We start from the raw sequence: 23,456 nt of genomic DNA, 5'->3' as shown, positions 1-23,456 counted from the left end.
CCAGTCAACATACTTGAACATTTTTAACATGGAATTGATCCACTGATATTCATTTTCATAATTATGAATATTAAACACAGAAGCACAGAGAATGATCATATTTAAAGTGGTGTTTGAATCATTTCATTGATTTTTTTTTTAAGACAAGTCATGTTTGTTTCTATCCTAGGTCTCTGGGCTATCAAATCTCTGGTTTCTGGTATTCCAAGCAGTATTGGCCATGGGCTTCTTCTCATGGAGTTGGCCTCAAGCTGAATCAGATATGGGTTGGCCACTCCCACAAGTTTTGAGCCATCATTGCCCCAGCATATCTTACAGGCAGGATAGATTGTAGGACAAAGGTTCTGTAGCTGGTGTGATGTCCTGCAGAGAATCGTCAGTAGCCTACAGAGACCTTTCCCTTGCCAAAGACACTAGAACATAGGGGTGAAGGCTCCATGCAGGCACCAGCTCCAACTCTCAACATTCAACGAGCTTTGTGGATGTTGTCCTTGGCAAAGAGGCTGGCTCCACTGTCAGTTTGTGGAGTGTAACTCTCTGTCTTAGCATCAGCCAGGGTTGTTTGGGGATCTCCATGGGACCCCCTCAACCAACAACTAAACCAAATGTGACCCAGTCCCATATTGCAAGCCTTGGCTGGCTACAAGAGACGGCCAATTGAGGCTCTGTATCCCTCATTACTAGGAGTTCTCACTGGGATCACCCTCATAGATTCCAGGAAGTTCCCAGTGCATTAGAATCCCATACTACCTTCCAAGTGCTCCTCCCAAAATGTCAATGAAATGATTCCTAATGATAGTCTGCTACAGTCAGAGATCAATGCCTTGTCCAGTTGTTGTCCGCGAGGCTCCCTCAGGCAACAGATGGGAGCAGATGCAGATACCCACAGCCAGACATTATGCTGAGGCAGAGCCTAAACAATTTAGGAGGTTTCCTTTGAGCTTGGGGAACCCTGGGGAAGAGATGGAGGAAAGGCTGTAGGAGTCAGAGGCAATGGAGGACACCAGGAGAGCATGGTCCACTGACTCAACTAAAAATGGAGCGTATGGGTTCAGAAACTGAACCGGCAAGCATGGAGCCTGCATGGGTCTATACCAGGTCCTCTGTGTACATGCTGTGACTGTTAGCTTGGTGTTTTTGTGGAACTCCTAACTGTAGGAGCAGGTATGTCTCTGAGTCTTTTGTCTGAACTTTGGGGCTCTTTTCCTCCTGTTGGGGTACCCTGTTGAGCTTCAGTATGAGGACTTTTGCTCAGTCATATTGTATTTTGCTTTGCCGTGTTTTTTTGTTTGTCTCTTAGATGCCTGCTCTTTTTAGATGGGAGATGGGGTGGGGGGCAGGTGGTGAGGGAGAGGGCAGGTGGTGAGGAAGCTGAGAGGATAGGAAGGAGAGGAAACTGTGTTTGGGATGTAATGTTTGAGAGAAGAATCGATTTCAATAATAAAAAAGAAAAAAGAATGGTGCTTGGATGTAGATTATAAATGTGCTTATAATAGGCTTTATCAACAAATGTTAGGAACTTGGTAAATATCTTTTCATCAATTAATCACAAGTAAGCAGCTGAATACAATTTTCATGTTTTTTTTAAATTTCCCTGTTATTTATCCTCCCCAGAAACCATCTAGCTTCCAAATTGCAAAAGCTTCATTCCCAGTTCTCTGGGCACTGTAGTAATTTTCTATTTTGGACGTGAAAACATCCTTGTCTCATCATGAAGATGTTTTCAGTGGGCCCAATGCCACAATTGGGTTATTTAAGTTCAAGGATAAAGAGCTGAAGCAGAATCCACACATGGAATCATGGGAAATTGCTATTCTGAGCAAGCCTGTTCTGATTACCTCAACTTCTAGGTCCCTTGTCTTCCTCTCAGCCGCTGACACTAACACTGAATAGTAGCAAGCAAGGTAAAGAAAGGAGATCCCAGTGATGCCTCTGTGGATTGTTGAGTGAGATGGGGATATGGGAGAGGAGTCGCTAGTGATGAATGTGGAATTCTGAGTAAGATATGGGCATGGAATCCATTCTTCCATGCCATACCAGGGCATCACAGAAGAGAAAGAAGTATCGTGCTATCAGAGACAGGGGAATCTCCTTTCTTGCCCTCACCTGGGCAAAGGATGTGTTCATTGTTTTATCTATACTCCACCTCTTTACTCCCTAAACAACTGAAAAGAAGCTGAAGAAAGTGATTTGTTCTCATTCTGCTTCTTGGCTTGGAGAATGTAAGGGAAGCAGGATGTAGCGATGTTTCTTCATGGTACCATCTAGGAAGATATCAGCATCTTCTCTCTGAAGGGCTGGCCTAAAGAATAGAGAGCTCATTCACCATGACAACCAGATATGGTGCATCCTTAGAGCTGGACTCAAAGTCGCTAAGCCACAGCACGTGCACACACACACACACACACACACACACACACACACACACACACACACAGGCACACTTTTTAAAAATCTCAAGATGTATGAACTTAACAACTAATGGCTGTGATTTTCTCAACTTTCTCTATTAGTGGGTCTCAGCTCTTTATATTAAAGCTATAATAGAAAAGAAATTAGCTTACCAGCTCAAAATTATATGTTGTAAATGCCATAGTATCAAAAGGTGAAACTTGGCAAAAAGACAATTCTGTACTTTTTACTATGTTATGTTGGAGTTTTGTTAAGGCTTATAAATTCAAACTTTTCATTTCTGACATATCACATTAACATGGGGATAAAGTATTAGCCAATTTACATTCTAATGTACTCTTTGCAGAAGAAACTATATTTCAAATAGCCAAAATATCACAAATTATATAATATTGGAGATGATCAAAATGCAAATATTTCCAGTAATGTTAGGAAGGCCATGTTAAACATTCTGTAGACTTTACATATCTCATTTATGAACTTCTTAATATCTCTATTGATCACATTAATAGAAGTGGTTTCAGGGAAATAGGTACATAATTATGTTTAAAATGAGAAAAATATGCAGACTACATAGATTTACTAATAGGCTCATCATTTTAACATATAAATAGTAATATTTTGAATGACAAAAGATAATTGTAATATTAAGTATAATAGCATTTAACACCACAACTAGACATTACCATCTTTTGTTAAGATTTATTTTATTTTTATGTGCATTGATGTTTTACCTGCATGTATGTCTGCATAAGGTTGCCAGATCCCCTGTGACTGAAATTACAGTCAGTTGTGAGCTGCCATGAAGGTATCGGGAATTGAACCTGGATCCTCTGGAAGTGCAGCCAGTGCTTTTAACTGCGGAGACGAGACATCTCTCCAGCCCCTAGACACATTACATTCTAACAAATAAAACTCTCAGTACCAAAAATGGGTTACCTGCTTTTGAGTTATTGGCCACTGGGGTCCCATAGACCCTCCCCAATTCCCAAATTGGCTATTGCCAGTGTAGTTGGTTACTCTCCAGAAACTGACATTAAGAGCATATTGCTGAAGAAACCACACATTTATGTCATTGACATAGAACAGGGAAAAATCTAGTTGGTACTCAACTGGAACTTTCAGCCCCATCTGGCTCTCTTTCTTAGTGTTGGAAGGTATTGTATATGCTGACATAGGAGCAAATTTATCATCAATCCCATCCTGACGGCTTTAATCCTAGCACTTGGGAGGCAGAGGCAGGTGGATCTTTGTGAGTTTGAGGCCAGCCTGGGCTACAGAGTAAGTTCCTGGAAACTGCAAACAAACAACAACAACAACAACAACAACAAAAACAGATTTCTAGCTGGTTGAATAGTGTTGTGAATGTTCTGGGAGTAACCAAGCATTTACTTTTTACTTGACTAGAAGTTTATCCCATGATGGAACCAATACCTGACATTATCAATGAATGCAAGAGCATGAGATTAGGCAGGGCATGGGCTTGGGGAAAGGTTTTTGTTTTCGTCTTTTAGGAGAATGAAGGCTAAGGAATCTGAAGAACACGGGACAAATGAGACAATTGAAGAAAAGGGACAAATCATCTATCCCAGGAAACGGAGTAAAATGGCCTATTGGTATATTATCTATAAAATTTCATAAGTCTTCCTAAGTGTTTGTTTCTGCTACTCTCTAAAGAAATTTAACACTATTGGTCTTCTTGTAGTCCTCTCTAAAGAAATTTAACATTATTGGTCTTCTTGTAGTCCCAGTTCAATTAAAATTTAAAGCTGACTTTGGAGTTGGAGAATGGCTCTCTCCTTCTTTAAACTCAAGCGTGTTTTTAAAAGGAAAATGCAAACTCCCTGTATCATGCTAGAAGAAAAGAGTCATCTTCCGATATGGGACAGGAGAAAAACCAAATTAATTAAGGGACTATTCTATTACTAATCTCAACTCTTTGATTCTATTCTGATTCTTTTTTTTTTTTTGGTTTTTTTTTATTATTATTATTATTATTTTACAACACCATTCAGTTCAACATAATAGCCACAGAATCCCCTGTTCTCCCCCTCTCGCCCACCCCTCCCCCCAGCCCACCCCCCATTCCCACCTCCTCCAGATCAAGGTCTCCCCCGAGGACCGGGGTTGACCTGGTAGACTCAGTCCAGGCAGGTCCATTCCCCCCTCCAAGACCGAGCCAAGTGTCCCTGCATAAGTCCCAGGATTCAAACAGCCAACTCATGCAACGAGCCCAGGACCTGGCACCAATGCACAGCTGCCTCCCAAACAGATCAAGCCAACTGACTGTCTCACCCGTTCAGGTGGCCTGATCCAGTTGGGGGCCCCTCAGCCTTTGGTTCATAGATCCTGTGCTTCCATTCATTTGGTTATTTATCCCGGTGCTTTATCCAACCTTGGCTTCAACAATTCTCGCTCATATAAATCCTCTTCATACTCACTAATTAGACTCCCAGTGCTCCACCAGGGGCCCAGCCGTGGATGTCTGCCTTCAGATTCCTCAGTCCTTGGATGGGGTTTATGGCATCACTATTTGGGTGTCTGGCCATTCCATCACCAGAGTAGGTCAGTTCCTGCCGTCTCGCGACCATTGCCAGCAGTCTTTTGAGGGGGTATCTTTGTGGATCTCCGTGGGCCTCCCTAGCTCTCTGCTTCCTCCCCTTCTCACCTTCCCATGTGGTCTTCATTTACCATGGTCTCCTATTCCTTGTTCTCCCTCTCTTTTCTTGATCCAGCTAGGATCTCCCACTCTTTCCCTCGACTGTCGCCCTTCATTGTTCCCACTCATGACCAGGCTATTCATGTAGATCTTGTCCATTTCTCCGTGTCTTTTTTGGGGTCCCGTTTTCCAGGTAGCCTCACTGGTGATGTGAGTAGCAGTCTAGTCATCCTTGTTCCACATCTAGCATCTTCCTATGAGTGAGTACATACCATATTTGTCTTTCTGAGTCTGGGTTACCTCACTCAGGATGATTTTCTCTAGATCCATCCATTTGCCTGCAAACCGTGTGATGTCGTTGTTTTTCTCTGCTGAGTAGTATTCCATTGTGTATATGTGCCACAATTTATTTATCCATTCTTCAGTTGAAGGGCATCTAGGTTGTTTCCAGGTTTTGGCTATTACAAACAATGCTGATATGAACATAGCTGAGCAAGTGCTCTTGTGGTATGATTGAGCATTTCTTGGGTATATGCCCAGGAGTGGTATAGCTGGATCTTGGGGGAGATTGATTCCCAATTTTCTAAGAAAGCGCCATATTGATTTCCAAAGTGGTTGTACAAGCTTGCATTCCCACCAGCAGTGGAGGAGAGTTCCCCTAGTTCCACATCCTCTCCAGCATAAAGTGTCTTCAGTGTTTTTGATCTTAGCCACTCTGACAGGCGTAAGGTGGTATCTCAGAGTTGTCTTGATTTGCATTTCCCTGATGATTAGGGAAGTTGAGCAATTCCTTAAATGTCTTTCAGCCATTTGGGATTCCTCTGTTGAGAATTCTCTGTTTAGTTCTAAAGCCCATTTCTCAATTGGACTGTTGGTCCTTTTGATGTCTAATTTCTTGAGTTCCTTATATATTCTGGATATCAGTCCTCTGTCAGATGTGGGGTTGGTGAAGATCTTTTCCCATTCTGTAGGCTGTCGCTTTGCCTTGTTGACCGTATCCTTTGCTCTACAAAAGCTTCTCAGTTTCAAGAGGTCCCATTGATTGATTGTTTGTCTCAGTGTCTGCGCTACTGGTGTTATATTTAGGAAGTGATCTCCTATGCCAAGGCGTTCAAGACTATTTCCTACTTTTTCTTCTAGCAGGTTCAGAGTAGCTGGATTTATGTTGAGGTCTTTGATCCACTTGGACTTAAGTTTTGTGCACGGTGACAGATATGGATCTATTTGCAGCCTTCTACACGCTGATATCCAGTTATGCCAGCACCATTTGTTGAAGATGCTTTCTTTTTTCCATTGTACACTTTTGGCTTCTTTGTCAAAAATTATATGTCCATAGGTGTGTGGGTTAATGTCAGGGTCTTCAATTCGATTCCATTGGTCCACATGTCAGTTTTTATGCCAATACCAGGCTGTTTTTATTACTGTAGCTCTATAGTAGAGCTTGAAGTCGGGGATTGTGATGCCTCCAGAAGTTGTTTTATTGTACAGGTTTCTTTTAGCTATCCTGGGTTTTTTGTTTTTCCATATGAAGTTGAGTATTGTTCTTTCCAGATCTGTGAAGAATTGTGTTGGTATTTTGATGGGGATTGCATTGAATCTGTAAATTGCTTTTGGTAAGATTGCCATTTTTACTATGTTAACCCTGCCTATCCATGAGCATGGAAGATCTTTCCATTTTCTGAGATCTTCTTCAATTTCTTTTTTCAGGGACTTAAAGTTCTTGTCATATAGGTCCTTCACTTGCTTGGTTAGTGTTACCCCAAGGTATTTTATGTCATTTTTGGCTATTGTGAAGGGTGATGTATCTCTAATTGCCTTCTCAGCTTCTTTGTCCATTGTATATAGGAGGGCTACTGATTTTTTTGAGTTGATTTTGTATCCTGCTATGTTGCTGAAGGTGTTTATAAGCTTTATCAATTCCTGGGTGGAATCTTTGGGGTCACTCAAGTATACTATCATGTCGTCTGCAAATAGGGAAAGCTTGACTTCTTCCTTTCCAATTTGAATCCCCTTAATCTCCTTATGTTGTCTTATTGCTCTGGCTAGAACTTCAAGTACTATATTGAATAAGTATGGGGAGAGTGGACAGCCTTGTCTCGTTCCTGATTTTAGTGGAATTGCTTTGAGTTTCTCTCCATTTAATTTGATGTTGGCTGTTGGTTTGCTATATATTGCCTTTATTATGTTTAGGTATGTTCCCTGTATTCCTGATCGCTCCAAGACTTTTATCATGAAGGGGTGTTGGATTTTGTCAAATGCCTTTTCTGCATCTAGTGAGATGATCATGTGGTTTTTTCCTTTGAGTTTGTTTATATGGTGTATTACATTAATGGACTTTCGTATGTTGAACCACCCTTGCATCCCTGGGATGAAGCCTACTTGATCATGGTGGATAATCGTTCTGATGTGTTCTTGGAGTCTGTTTGCCAGTATTTTATTGAGTATTTTTGCATCAATGTTCATGAGGGAGATCGGTCTGTAGTTCTCTTTCTTTGTTGCATCCTTGTTTGGTTTAGGAATCAGGGTAATTGTAGCCTCATAGAAGGAGTTTGGTAATGTTCCTTCTGTTTCTATTATGTGGAACAATTTAGAGAGTATTGGTATTAACTCTTCTTTGAAGATCTGGTAGAATTCTGCGCTGAAACCATCTGGTCCTGGGCTTTTTTTGGTTGGGAGACCTTTAATGACTGTTTCTATTTCCTTAGGGGTTATTGGACTATTTAAATAGTTTATCTGGTCTTGATTAAACTTAGGTATGTGGTATCTATCCAGAAAAATGTCCATTTCTTTTAGGTTTTCCAGTTTTGTGGAGTAGAGGTTTTTGAAATATGACCTTATAATTCTCTGGATTTCCTCAATGTCTGTTGTTATGTCCCCCTTTTCATTTCTGATTTTGTTGATTTGGATTCTCTCTCTCTGTCTTTTGGTTAGTTTGGATAAGGGCTTGTCTATCTTGTTGATTTTCTCAAAGAACCAACTCTTTGTTTCATTAATTTTTTGTATTATTCTCTTAGTTTCTAATTTATTAATTTCACCTCTCACTTTGATAATTTCCTGGCGTCTATTCTTCCTGGGAGACTTTGCTTCTTCTTGTTCTAGAGCTTTCAGATGTGCTGTTAATTCACTAGTGTGCGATTTCTCCAACTTCTTTATGTGGGCATTTAGTGCTATGAATTTCCCTCTTAGCACTGCTTTCATAGTGTCCCATAAGTTTGGGTATGTGGTGTCTTCATTTTCATTGATCTCTAGGAAGTCTTTAATTTCTTTCTTTATTTCTTCCTTAACCCATTGGTGATTCAGTTGAGCATTATTCAGTTTCCATGAGGTTGTAGGTTTTCTGTAGTTTTTGTTGTTGTTGAAATCTAGCTTTAAACCATGGTGATCTGATAGAACACAGGAGGTTATTCTGATTGTTTTGTATCTGTTGAGATTTGCTTTGTGGCCAAGTATGTGGTCGATTTTAGAGAAAGTTCCATGGGGTGCTGAGAAGAAAGTATATTCTTTCTTGTTAGGATGGAATGTTCTGTAGATATCTATTAGGTCCAATTGGGTCATGACATCAGTTAAGTCCTTTATTTCTCTGTTAAGTTTCGATTTGGGAGATCTGTCCAGTGGTGAAAGTGGGGTGTTGAGATCTCCCACTATTAATGTGTGGGGTTTTATATGTGGTTTAAGCTTTAGTAATGTTTCTTTTACATATGTGGGTGCTCTTATGTTTGGGGCATATATGTTCAGAATTGAAACTTCATCTTGGTCGATCTTTCCTGTGACGAGGATGTAATGTCCTTCTTGATCTCTTTTGATTGAATTTAGTTTGAAGTCTATTTTGTTGGATATCAGGATGGCTACCCCTGCTTGTTTCTTAAGACCATTTGATTGAAAAGTCTTTTCCCAGCCTTTTATTCTTAGGTAGTGTCTATCTTTGAATTTGAGATGTGTTTCTTGTATGCAGCAGAAGGATGGGTCCTGCTTTCGTATCCATTCTGTAAGTCTATGTCTTTTTATAGGTGAATTAAGTCCGTTGATATTAAGGGATATTAATGACCAGTGATTCTTCATCTCTGTTATTTTTGGTGGTAGTGTGTGTGTACTTCTCTTCTTTGGGGTTTACTGTTGTGGCTTTATCTATTGCCTGTGTTTTCAAGTGTGTATCTGACTTCCCTCGGTTGGAATTTTCCTTCTAGTGCTTTCTGTAGGGCTGGGTTTGTGGATAGGTATTGTTTAAATCTGGTTTTGTCTTCGAATGTCTTGTTCCTTCCGTCTATGATGATTGAAAGTTTTGCTGGGTATATTAGTCTGGGCTGACATCCATGGTCTCTTAGTGTCTGGATTACATCTGTCCAGGTCCTTCTGGCTTTCAAAGTCTCCATTGAGAAATCGGGTGTTATTCTGATGGGTTTACCTTTATAGGTCACTTGGCCTTTTTCCTTGGCTGCTCTTAATATTCTTTCTTTATTCTGTACATTTAGTTGTTTAATTATTATGTGTCGAGGGGACTTTTTTTGGGGGTCTAGTCTGTTTGGTGTTCTATAGGCTTCTTGTATCTTCATAGGCATTTCCTTCTTTAAGTTGGGAAAGTTTTCTTCTATAATTTTGTTGAATATATTTTCTGTGCCTTTGAGTTGGTATTCTTCACCTTCTTCTATCCCTATAATTCGTAAGTTTGGTCTTTTTATGGTGTCCCAGATTTCTTGGACATTTTGGTTCATGACTTTGTTGGCTTTAGTGTTTCCTTCGACTGATGGAACTATTTCTTCTACTGTATCTTCAATGCCAGAAATCCTCTCTTCCATCTCTTGCATTCTGTTGGTTATACTTGCATCCGAAGTTCCTGATCTTTTACTCAGGTTTTCTATTTCCAGCATTCCCTCTGTTTGTGTCTTTTTCATTTTTTCAATTTCCCTTTTCAGATCTTGGACTGTTTCCTTTGTTTGTTTCATTGCTTTTTCATGATTTTCTTTCAGTGCTTTATTGTTTTCTTCCAGGATTTTAATGTTTTCTTCCAGGACTTTATTGTTTTCTTGGAGGGCTTTATTGTTTTCTTCTAATTTGTTTGCCCTTTCCTCTAGTTGTTTACAGCGTTCTTCCAATTTTCTTGTCTTTTCCTCTACACACGCCTCTACCTTCTTCATGAAGTTACTCATAAGGCTACTTTCTTCTGCTTCTTCCAATTTTTGGTGTTCAGGTCTAGATGTTGGAGGCGAGCTAGGTTCTGGTGATGCTGTATTGCTCTTCATTTTGCTGTATGTACTTCTGCTTTGACGTCTGCCCATCTCCTTGTGATTCCTTCTTGGTCTTATCAGTGGACTTGTTTCACAAAGATCTGACAGACTCAGGAGGACTCTCTCTCTTGTCCAAAAGGGAGTTCTCTTGTCCAACTCTTTGGTCCAGAAGGGAAGTCAGGGGCAAGCTCTGGTCCAGAATGGCAGTCGGGGACAGGCTGGGAGCTGGGGGCCGGTCTCTAAGTCTCAGGAAGTGGGTGGGGTCTTGGGCAGATGGGCGTGGGGGCAGGGCGCGGAGACTGCAGGGGCTGCCGGGGGCTTGGAAATGGGGATCCCTCCCGGTGGGGCTAGAAGGGGAGCTGCCCGGTGGCCAGAACCCGGCGCCAAGCTGGGGAGGTCCTCCCGGGGTGGCTGGTGGCCAGGGATGCGGTCCGGGTTGGACCCGGGTACTCACCTCTGGTCCAGAAGGGAAGTCTTCGGGGGCAGGCTGGGAGCTGGGGGCCGGTCTCTAAGTCTCAGGAAGTGGGTGGGGTCTTGGGCAGATGAGCGTGGGGGCAGGGCGCGGAGACTGCAGGGGCTGCCGGGGGCTTGGAAATGGGTATCCCTCCCGGTGGGGCTAGAAGGGGAGCTGCCCGGTGGCCAGAACCCGGCGCCAAGCTGGGCAGGTCCTCCCGGGGTGGCTGGTGGCCAGGGATGGGGTCCGGGCTGGACCCAGGCACTCACCTCTGGTCCAGAAGGGAAGTTGTCGGGGGCAGGCTGGGAGCTGGGGGCCGGTCTCTAAGTCTCAGGAAGTGGGTGGGGTCTTGGGCAGATGGGCGTGGGGGCAGGGCGCGGAGACTGCAGGGGCTGCCGGGGGCTTGGAAATGGGGATCCCTCCCGGTGGGGCTAGAAGGGGAGCTGCCCGGTGGCCAGAACCCGGCGCCAAGCTGGGCAGGTCCTCCCGGGGTGGCTGGTGGCCAGGGATGAGGTCCGGGCTGGACCCAGGCACTCACCTCTGGTCCAGAAGGGAAGTTGTCGGGGGCCCTATTCTGATTCTTTAAACTTTTCTTAAAGGATGAATTTTATATCAAATTTACAAGAACAATATATGTACATTTTAAATTTTGTTAAGATATTAATGGTCATATAGAGTACTAACTAAATCTAGATAAAAGGCTTCAGTTAGCTGCCTATACATGGCTTTGTGTTCGAGTCTCTTATCAGTTTTCTGCAGGAATTCATGGCCAGACCTAAAATCAATTGAAGTCTCCAGGAAGAAGATGGGGCCCCACAACAACAACAATTCCATGTAGACAATAATAATATCACTAAGGTGACAAATATCATCTACAGATTAGCTTTGGACTACAAAGTGCTCAGAGCAATTTTGAGAGGGCTAGCTGAGATGATCCAGTTCAAAGACTACTTGAATAAGAACTTGAGATAAACTCTGAACTTTGGCATTATGCTCAAACTAGACAACGAAGGATATAGTTACCTTTCCTAGAATTTGACAATTAACCTAAAATTTTTCTTTTCAGAATAAAGATACCTTCACCCATATCCAGCAAGAAGCAATTTTAAGAATACGATGCCCATATTCCCAAAGAGGTGGTGTGGGGTGGGTGGTTTTTGGTCTTTTAATGGGTTTGGGTCTGGGATAATTTTCATTGTTTAGGAGGGCTAGTTACAAGTTGTTGTTAAGGGTTAGGAAAAGGGCTAAGCTAAGGAGATTAGATTTAAGGTCCTTGTTTAAAAAAAAGAAAGAAAAAGGCAATTACTAGTTTTAAATACTTAACATTATATTGGATTTTTTATATTGTATACAAATTATATATATATATATATATATATATATATATATATATATATATATACATATATATATATATTGAGATTGATGTTGTTAGAAAATGCCATACATATAATTCTATTCTTGTTCAAGATATTGTACTTATACCGTTCATTTAACAATTTAATGCAATTTGCTGATCCTTGAATGTTATTATTACCAACTATTAGGATAAAAAGAAATGAAAGTTAGTAGTTAGACATTACAATAGAACTTGTAGTCATATTAGGTATGTTTTCAAGATTGAGTAGATATATTTTAGATAGGTCATCTTCAAACCCTTCAGACATCTACAGAATATGGCATTTAAAATGTTTTAATAATTTAGAAAATTTTTCTTTTTTTGTTATGACTATGAGACATGTCAGTTCCTGGCAGTACCAATCTACTTCAGAGAAGATATGGGTATTGAAGAAACTGCATATGGAGTTAACTTTCATTGTGACAAAAGTGAGCCACTGGACAACAAAGTATCCTCAAATCAACTGCTGACAAACAGGACAAAATGAACAGACAGGACATGAAACAAAGAACTACCGATCTTGCCAAGATAAGTGTGGTTGTGGCTTTATCAAAAGGCATCTTCTGAGGTTAGGACAATATGGCACCATTCCTGAAGTGGCCTTCACAATCTGGAAAAGGTACAATGGCCTTTTCTTCGAAGGCAGGCAGTGGGGCGATAGCTTCTGATGTGCAGTGGAACGGCAGCTCAAACAGTTATTTTTGAAGAGTAATTAAGCTCACACCTCTCAATAGCAGACTGGCATTTAATAGAGGGAAGTGGAGAAGAATGGGATACTGAGATGAAGCCACACACATACACAGCCAAGAAGAATGGACAGCTGAATTCAAAAACTGTCAACAATATCCAGAATTAAAAATCCTGAATCATGACATGACACTAGTGGAATTCAGGTGTTTCTGGTACATGGATTGCTCTTACCCAATGTGAGGTCGAACTATTGACCTTGTGTACATCCCACTTCACAAATGAGTCTGTCAGATACGCTAAGCCTATAGGCTGAAGATGATGCCCCAACACTGCAGAGAAACCTCAGGTGACTGTCCAGGCCGCTGGCTGTTTCTGTCAACTCACAATCTTTTTTGGAAGCTGCTTACATGCACTTCCTGTTTTAATTTTTTTTAGGCAACATTATTTCCTTCTTAGGTCTCTGAGGGAGTTGAAGATTAGTTAATTATTGTTGAAGATTAGTTAGGATAGAAAGTGAATCAGGTACATTTTGGACTTACCAAAATAGGATAGGTAATGGAATTATTTTCTCTGATTTGTCAAATACAAATGGACTAGACATCATTTAGGTATTTATTGCTTATATATAAGGTATATAGTTATTGTACTATTGTATATAGTTTTTCTTATATTAGTTACATCTTTCCTTTTTTCCTTTTTATTAAAATAGAAAAGGAAAATATGGTGATATTTTATTTGTACTGAAATGTGATTTTATTTGCATGTTAATAAATAAAGTTGCCTGGGGTCAGAGCTAATAGCAAGCCATAGCAGAAGCTGGGCAGTTGTGGTGCATGCCTTTAATTCCAGCACTTGGTAGGCAGAGCTAGGCAGATCTCTGTGTGTTCAAGGATACAGCCAGCATGGAGACACACACCTTTAATCTCAATACCAACCATAGAAGACCTGGAGGTCTGTACAGACAAGCAGTGACAAGGACGTCGTGTGGTTGGGTTTACAACCAATGAGAAGGCAGAATAGAAAGTCTATAAAAAAGACAAACAGACAGGAAGTAGCTCTCTTGCTGAGGAGGACAGCAGCAGCAGTGAAGGGTAAGGTTTTAGCTCTTAGCTTTTGATCTGACCTCTTGAGCTTCCATCTTTGCATTGGCTCTGTGTTTCTTATTTCATAAGACAGTTACATCTACACATGCGTCCTAGGGAAAAGCCTACTACTATTATTCTGTAAAAGGTCCTAAACAATAAAATGACTCCTAATGATATATTTATAAACCCAGAAATCACCTCATCCCTAACCCTCATTAGAGAAGCTTCTTGGAGTACATGGCAATTAGAACAACAACAACAAAAAAGCATAACTAGTTAATGTAAAACTAGTAAGAGGCATTAAAATGCTCATTCATCCTTAAATGGGATGTCTATATTGCGCCCTTCCCTCAAAGCTCAGAGATCAATGTAGAAGAGAGATTGGAAAAGTTGTTAAGAGTCAAAAAGATAGATGACTACAAGAAAACAGTGTTTTTCAGATACAACCAGACATATGCACATATAAACACACAGAGACTATGATAGCATGCACAAAACCTGCAGAAACTCAAGCTACACAAAATCCCTGCATGGAAGAGGGACCTGCATTCAAAGGAGATACACGAATTTGATTGCTGCTGGGTGAAGGAAAGTCAGCCTTCTACAGCAGGATGACACTGGTATATGAACCACACTCCAGGGCAGGCCCCAGTACCAGGAGTAGTTGGAAAACACTAAATGAACTCCATGGTTTTAAGAAAGAGACCATGAATTTGTGTGGGTAAGAGGGTAGAGAATTAAATGGAAGGAGTTGGGAGAAAGAATGAATATTATCATAGCATGTTATATGAGATTATCAAATAATGGACAAAACATTACTTAAATATACAATAAATACTTTAATTTTAAAAAGAAAATCAAATATAGCATTTAAAATGAGTTTTGGTTTACAGTAGAACTAATCAAATATGTCAATCCACAAGAAAAGGTTTGAATTTTCTAAACAATGAAGTTTAAGTTAAATAAATTACAAATACATATAGGAAGATTTGTATTTTTCCATAGTCATTGATCTCCCAATCGAAGAGTGATTTTATCACAGAGTATTTGCTATTTTCTAAAGCACACCCATATGTGTGTGTGTCCAAGTGATTTCAAATTCAGTCAAGTTGACCATAAAGAGTAACCCTCACAGAATCCTTAGCTATAAATCACTGCAAATATTTCAGTTAGTTCCTGAGGATATGTACTAAAACTAGAATTGATGATCAGTACCAAACTGATGGCATCTTAAAGGCCATTTAGAGGAGGTTAAAACCTACATGATAAAGTGATTAGCTGCTTCTGGAACTTGGAGGAGGTCACTAACAAACAGTAGAGGGATTGATAAGAAAAGGGGTCCAATGTGCTACATGTAGAACCACAGGAATGTTTAACTTACCCCGAGAGAGCTGCCCTGTTCTTTTATTTTATTGTCCTGTTCTTACTTTATTTCCATTAAAAGTTTGGGTGTGTCAGAAGAAGAAATAAAATAAGCATCAATTCTTCTAGTTCTTTTATTTTTCTTAAGAAAGATATTTGACAAATTTTACTTAATGAAATACACATAAACTCAAATCACAATGCATTAAAAATTTACATTAATGACTCAGAATTTCATTTAGACACATACTCCAAAATCCAAAGATTTTGGTATTAGGGCTCAAAACTTCCATATTGAATTCGCACACACACACACACACACACACAGAGAGAGAGAGAGAGAGAGAGAGAGAGAGAGAGAGAGAGAGGGAGAGAGGGAGAGAGAGAGAATATAAGTATACAGTTTATTAAATAAAAGAATTAACAAACACATCAAATATTTGACTTTAATTATAACCATGATGCTTATATAATTTTTAAAAATTATTTAAACAAATACACAAGAGTTAAGTTAAAATTGACAGAAATGTTTCTTTACATCTTAACTCCTAAAAAAAGCAACAACTGAAAAAAAAGTGAAAGAAAGACTAAAGCGTTGGAAGACAAGGCGTTTTGGTAGGGATAACTAAAACTAAGGATGTTTGAGAGTCCCATATGAAAAATTATTTTATGAGTTTCTGAAGCATATGTATTCATATAAAAGTGCTTAATTGTAGTTACATCACACAGGGGATAATGTTCCTCCCAGAAATCATAAATAGTTAAATGAAAATGCCAACTGTGTGGACAAATGACCTTGTATTAAACTCCCAAAGGATTAACAAAAGATATTATATTTAAAATAATGACTGAGCAAACAACTTGTTGAGTCGATTTGGTAACATTCATTGTTATTGATAATAAATGGAAAGTGAAGGAGAAGTGAACAAAAATGCCAGTTATCAAGGACAGAGATACAAAAACTGATTCTCTGACTAATAAAGAACAAGTGAAAAACACAAATATAAATATCATGAGTGAGAGTGTGCAATTACCAATCTGAAAACATTTAAAAATAATGTCGGCCAGTTCCATTTTTATGGAAAGAATTTTGTTATATAGAGAAATCAGTTTTATGGAATGCAGAAACATAAAAACTAACTCCTGCTTCACTAACTCTTTAACACAAAAGCCATGTTCTGTTGACTTTAGTGCTAATTTTTCACAAGTATTTAGGAATAAACTGGATGCAATCACTCCTATTATTGATAGTGAAGAGATGTTTCCTAATTCTTCTGCCAGGCCATAGCCTTATTTTCAAATACTTCAAAACTTCCGTAGCCAGTGAGATGATTCAACAGGTGAAGACGAAAGATGGTGCATGCTAACAAGCCTTGTCATCTGTGTTCGCTCACCTGAGCCTCCATGGTGGGAATAAAGACATTTGAAATGTTAGCAGTATTCAGACTCCTGAACCCATTTAATGAAGCCCTCTGTATTCTGTCTGTGAAACTCGACTGATTGAAATATTAACCTGATTCCAAAATGAAAGGCAGATATTATACAAAAGATAAGTACAGCATTATATCTTGTGAACAGATTTAAATATACTTGACTATTATTTCTTTAGACCCAATGATATGTTTGGAACAATTATTGGAATTGACAAATGTTCCATACACAAATATTAGATTGAATTTTAAATGAAAATGCAAATCAATTATTTTAAGACATAGGGATCTTCCAGATGTTACAAAATCTTTAAAACTATCACACTAAATCCTGATAAACAATATTTTACATTAAAAACAAAAGTTTTCCTATCAAGAACCACTTGACCAATGGTAGGATAACAGATGAAACTGAAATCTTAATATCACAGATTTACACTAACAACCAGAACCTTACAAAAAGTTAAGCTATTTTGTAAAGTATTGTTGAGAATTTTGTTTAAAGGTCATAGCTATTCACAGTCTTAACTAGGATTTTAATAAGTGGAAAAATTTGGCATTTCCAATGGAAGAAATAATTAAAAAATATAGAACCAAATTGCAAGAAAACTAGCCAGAGATCTGGAAGATGAGGGAACCTTACATTTCAGGATAACATTTTGTAGATGTCGTTGCTAACATAGTACCAATCCAATAACTGAATAATCATGGCAGTGATGAGTTTTCATGTCTTGAAATTTAAGGCTTACTTAGTTGTCTGGGGCTTTATTTTTTTCATCACCACCAAGGTTTGAAATTCTCCCTGTGAAGTGTGAGTGTCTACTGAGTTTATTATTACACCTTCTTCCAGCATTTCTGAGCAGGTACAGCCTTTTTACCAGACACTTACAACCTAGTCAAAAATACCTGTTTAAAAATTCTGCCCCACCCCAGTCTTTTCTCATTGAGGAAAACATTTTCCAAATATTTATCTAAGAAAAATATGTAAATTAATATTTTTATCATTTCTTTTTTATTTTATTTTTTATAATTTAATTTAATTTTGCATATCAGCCATGGATTACCCTGTCCTCCCTGCTCCCGCCCACCCCTGCTCTCCCCCCAACCCATCCCCCATTATCATTTCTATTAAAAATGAACAATGTTCTCTTTTGGTCTCAAGATTCACTGTCCCAATCATGAATGCACCAGCCAATTTTCACCCAAATGAAAGTGCCAAAGGAACATGCTTGAAATTTTCTATTGCATGGATGCTGGTTATTCCGCAGTGCCCAGGGTCAACAGTACCCACTGGCCTGTGACCACTGAAGATGGAGTGCTTTAATTTGCAGAAAACCATTACATTGTCCATATTACAGAGCAAAAATATCACCAAGAGTGGAAAGTTCTGCAGGCCACAGCCTGAGCTTCTCTTCAAAACACAAGCTGTCACCTAATCAATGTGTGACTTCAGGTTACCCATCCATCTTCCTAACCAGACAAGCAGTTTCACTATGAAAGGCAGCAACTGAAAAATAAGCATGGATGATGTGTTTTATCTGTAGGCAGATACTCCCACTGAACTTCTAAATTTCTTCATCTGGTGAGGCCATGCTCTTCAAGTTATACCAAGAACCAAGGGTGCTTTCCACACTTTGGCTTCCCTGGTCACAGTATGGGACTGTTACCTCAAAACTTCAACATCTTTAAAAACTTATCTCTGAGGAGCAATGACTCTTGCTTCCTCACTATGAATTAACATTCATGATGCAAAGTGTGTAATTATAGTAACATGAACTCATTTGGAATAGTAGTTTGCTATTTGCTATTTTAATTTTAATGACAAGCTAGAGCTCTTTCAAGATGCCTTTTTTTTTTCCCCAGGAACATTTAAGGAATTCTATAACTGAGCTTGAATCTTCAGTTAGGAAAAAGTACTTTGAGAGGCTGGAGGAAAGAGTCACTTACACAGTGGCTTCAATTTAACTTTGCCAGATAATGATGTAAAACTACAGCACACCACAGATAATAATGAGCCTCTAGAGTCTTCCCCAAACCCTCATGAGCTTAAACCATATTTTACTCTCCCTAACCTGCATTCCAACATTCTGCTAGACATGAAAAAGGTTGTTTAATGACAAAGTACATGGATGTGAGGTATTAAAATCGTTATAATGTAGACACATAGCACACAAATTTTAACAAACCTTCTTGGATGCCAAAGATTGCTGTCATGGAATATACATCCCCTGTAGAATAAGCTGCAATTATCCATTTCATGACTACTACATTTGGTTAGGAAAATAGAGTGAGCCAATTCCCAGTTCAACACTTTTCACTTCCTGAAGAATTAAAACCTCTCCCAAATGAAAGTTCTCATAAATAGTAAAGTGTTAATTCTCCTTGTATCACTAAAAAAGAAAATTTAACTTTTTGTTGCTTAAAATGTTTAAATTTTAAGTCATTTTTAGAAATCTCAAATAATTACTTATTTTCTAATAAGGATCAAATCTAATTTAATTAGCTTCCACAGGTTTTTTTTTGTTTGTTTTTGTTTTGTTTTTTTTTTTTACAATGAAGCAAGAATGTTCCCCATAGCATCCTTGTTCCATATCTACACATCAGAATGCTCTACAGGCCCATTCCAGTTGTACCTTCTTAATTTAAAGCAGCAAGTCATTTCTGATTTTATCTAATACCGTCCAAGATTCCTTCTTCAATCACTTCCATGCTAACCAGCTGTCATTCCTGCCACACTCTATAGTCCTAATTTCCAAAGAAAGGGGGCATGGAGTAGGTGACAGGGAGGGAACAAAACATCCAAGTCGGCTAACTCACAGTTCCAATCTTACACCCCTGTTCCCTTGCTGAGTCCATAGGGTTGCCTATAGTCAACCACTTTGTCCTGGCAAACCACTTCCTTCTCCACCTAGTGAACTTCCCTTATTTTTGCACATGCAGATCAACATGTAGCTTCCTCTATGAACCTTCTCTAGCTGTACTGTTCCAGAATAACAGGTTTCTTCAATGTCATGAACCACAGGTGTTCGTCCAGCACGCCTGGAATTCATGTCAGTCAATTATCCATGCACACAACAATCACATCATATTTTAAGACCAAGTTGCACATTTCAGCTGCCAATGTCATTCTTCCCAACTATATCACAATCTTGGAAGCACAAGCTTTCCTTCACGGCCAAATGAAGAATGAAAAAGTTAATGGCTAATATTCAACCTATCTTCTTCTGTTCCTTTCTTTTCCTGAAATAGTCACTACCAATTACTTTTTATTTGCATTGTCATTATACTTCAGTCTCTAAATTCAGTTCTTCACAACAACTGTAGATATTTCCCCTAGTCAAAGAAGAAATTGAGAACATTTACATTTTTTTCTCACTGCCTCCTGCCAAAATATTGACTATCTGTCAGTTTGGGATTATGTTACATCTGTTGAGTAATCGTCCCACCAGGAGCTATTTCTCATGTTTTATAGTGCAGAGAGTGCACTGTGGGCATGGTGGATTATGACTATTATCATAACAAAAGGAGTACAGTCTCATATTCTTACAGAAAATTGAGAAGCAGTGGAAAAACATGTCTGGCCAAGATCAAACTGGGAATCATTTTTCTAGGTATTCAATCAATCAGAATAACATGAATGGGCATTAAAAATATTTGTCTAATAGAGCATCTCATCTAACATAATAGCATAAGTCTTTAGTATTAACTTATCCAGGGAAAAGGAAAATTCATGATGCAATGCTAATAACAAAGAAAAATGTTAAAAAGTATACACAGCAGGGACTGAAACTGGATAAACAAGGAGGAAATAGGAAACAATCCAAATCATATATAAGAGGATTGTCCCTTGTTAAGAATGGTGTCTTCAAGGGTTTCAGTTCTTATACAACTCTTCATGCTCTCTAAAGATTTCTTCAGTAATCATGGTTTTCATTATCCCAGGGTTTTCCTCAGGTAAAGAGCCACAGACACCAGGTCTTCCAAGTAAATGACTTTTCTAGTGCTTCTCCAGGCCTGTCCCAGTCCCAGAACAGCTCAGCCACTCCACACATCATCATCCTAAGGCAGCTCATTAAAGATGACTACGACATCACTCAGTGTTATACATTCCACAAATCAAGGGCTTGATTCTTTGCCTTCCCTGTCCTCAACAAGCTAAGAAAAATAAACTGAAAACTATTTGGAAAGAAACAGATCACAGAGAACACAGTTGGTGGCAAGAAGGTGAGAACTGTGTCTCAGGTTCAGTTGGATTTGTATCTCTATGTGATTTCCTTCTTCTTTCCCATGCAAACAGAAACAAATAAAACTCAGAAGACAGCAAAGGAAAATGAGTAGCTACTGATGTGCCTGATTCTAACTCTTAGACAAGGCAAGCATGGGTGTACGTGTATGTATGTGTGTTTAACTTTGAAAATAGCCTGGGTTAGTCCACTTCTTCACTCATATCACTTACCTGTGTAAACTGTTTAGTACTTCAGTGACTATTGATTAAGGAATATGAAACGCCAGATACTAGACCAGATTAGATTCTGAATTTTAATGGAGGCTATGTTGTGGTGGTATTGTGTTCCCCGAAACATTGTGCACCCTAATAAACATATCTGGGGTCAGAGAACAGAACAGCCACTAAATACAGAGGCTAGAAAATGGTGGCACTCATGCCTTTAATCCTAGCATTCCAGGCATAAATCCATCTGGATCCCTTTGAGTTCAAGGCTACATTGGAAACAGCCAGGCATGGTGACACATGCCTTTAATCCCAAGAAGTGAGCCTTAAATCACAGGAAGTGAGCCTTTAATCCCAGGGAGTGATGGCAGAAAGCAGAAAAATATATAAGATGTGAAGACCAGAAACTAGAAGCATTTTGCTGGTTAAGCTTTTAGGCTTTGAGTAGCACAGTTCAGCTGAGATTCATTTGGATGAGGACTCAGAAGCTTCCAGTCTGAAGAAACAGAATCAGCTGAGGAACTGATGAGGTGATGTAACTGTGACTTGATTGCTTCTCTGATCTTCCAGCATTCACCCTAATAACTGGCCTCAGGTTTGATTTTATTAATAAGTATCTTTAAGATTCATGCTACACTATGTGACTCCTTTAGATCTGTGTTTCCAACTCCCAAATAAAAGTGCATTTTCTCATAATCCCCAAGGAATTTCAAGACAATGGAAAAACCCAACTGGAGTTTTGGAGTAGCTAAGTGAAGTCTGTAGCCTACGGATTGTTGGCTGATTCAGGTTCTAAGTTCTGTTTTGAATCTTAATGGAAATGTTTCTAAAACATTCTGGGAACATCTGAATGTAGAAAAAATATCATCCCCCCCATCTTTATGAGCTAAATGTCATTAATGAGCTTCTTCACAAAGTTTTCCCAAAGATTTTAGAATTCACTTGTGCTTTCCTGGAATTCAAGTGCAGCATAAGTGAGAAGAGATTAATCTGACATACAGCAGGTAGAATTAAAAGAATTTCTTCTCTCAACCAAGGAGACAATCCTCTATTACAGAACTTTAAGATGCAAGAAATGAGATGCCTTCAAGATACTGTGAATAAGGCAGAAGTCATATTCAAGGGGTATATTCCTTAAATATTAAAAAATGGGATTAAATTTGGGAAAGAACGCCTCTTTGAGATAGGTTATAATAAAGCTAGATTTAGTAATATTCAGTATCCAGTCCTTCCAACGTTCCTTCTTTTCTCCCTTTTAAATTATGCCTCATTTTCCTTTCATTGATATATATATATATATATATATATATATATATATATATATGATATATATGTCATATATATATGTGTGTGTGTATGTATGTATAATCTTCTGAGTCTGATTATGTTTATTATATGAATATTATTTCAGGTCTGACTATTTGGTATTAGAAAATCAGTCAGGTGGTTGATCCCTGGAAGAGACTGATCTGCCCTCTCTCAGAAGTTGTTAGTTGCCTGTAGATTTTTTTATTATGGGTGGGGTCCCACGAGATTCCCCCCTTCCATGTTAGCATGTCTACTGGTATTGTACTTGTCCAGGTCCTCTTTAGGCAGCTATATTGTTCAAATGTCATGGGTGGAGCTTCCCTGCAATTTCCTGGATAGACAATCTCACAACAGATCTTTCTGGTCATTGGCTCTTAGTTTTCTGCTTCCTCTTCCATGATATTCCCTGAGCCTTGAATACAAGAGTAATGTTGTAGATTAATCAGTTGGGGCTGGGCTCCCTGCCTTCTCTTGTTCTCTGTGTTCTATCCCTTTGTGGTTTTGGTAATGGTTTCTATCTACGGCAAAGGGAAGTTTCTTTGATGAGGGATGAGACCTACATTATGCTTTATTTATCCGTGAGTACAAAGAATTATGCTGGATTAGTATAGTGACCGTATTAGTTTCTTCTCTATTTTAATACAAGCTCCAAACATCACATAAGTAAACCTTACACCTCTTGGGCAGAGCATCAACATCCCACATGGTAGAGTTTCTTTAAATCTATTCATATGTGATACATACACACATGTATGAATTATATATAATTCTAAGTAAATATACAAGTTGACACTTTATGGCTTTTTCAAAGTTACTGTTATTTTTTCCTCCTCTCACTCCTTCCCTAAAAACCTCCTTCTTAACGTCCACAATTAAGCCCTCTAATTTTTCCCATTTTAAAAATGACTCCAGATATCAAAAGATTATTTGTTAGGTTGCAAATAATTTTGAGGCAAAACATGGCCCGAATAAACAGAGGCAATTT

This window comes from Peromyscus maniculatus, chromosome 16 (genome assembly GCF_049852395.1).
Source record: "Peromyscus maniculatus bairdii isolate BWxNUB_F1_BW_parent chromosome 16, HU_Pman_BW_mat_3.1, whole genome shotgun sequence".
Classification (NCBI taxonomy): Eukaryota; Metazoa; Chordata; class Mammalia; order Rodentia; family Cricetidae; genus Peromyscus; species Peromyscus maniculatus.
This window is presented reverse-complemented; position numbering follows the sequence as displayed.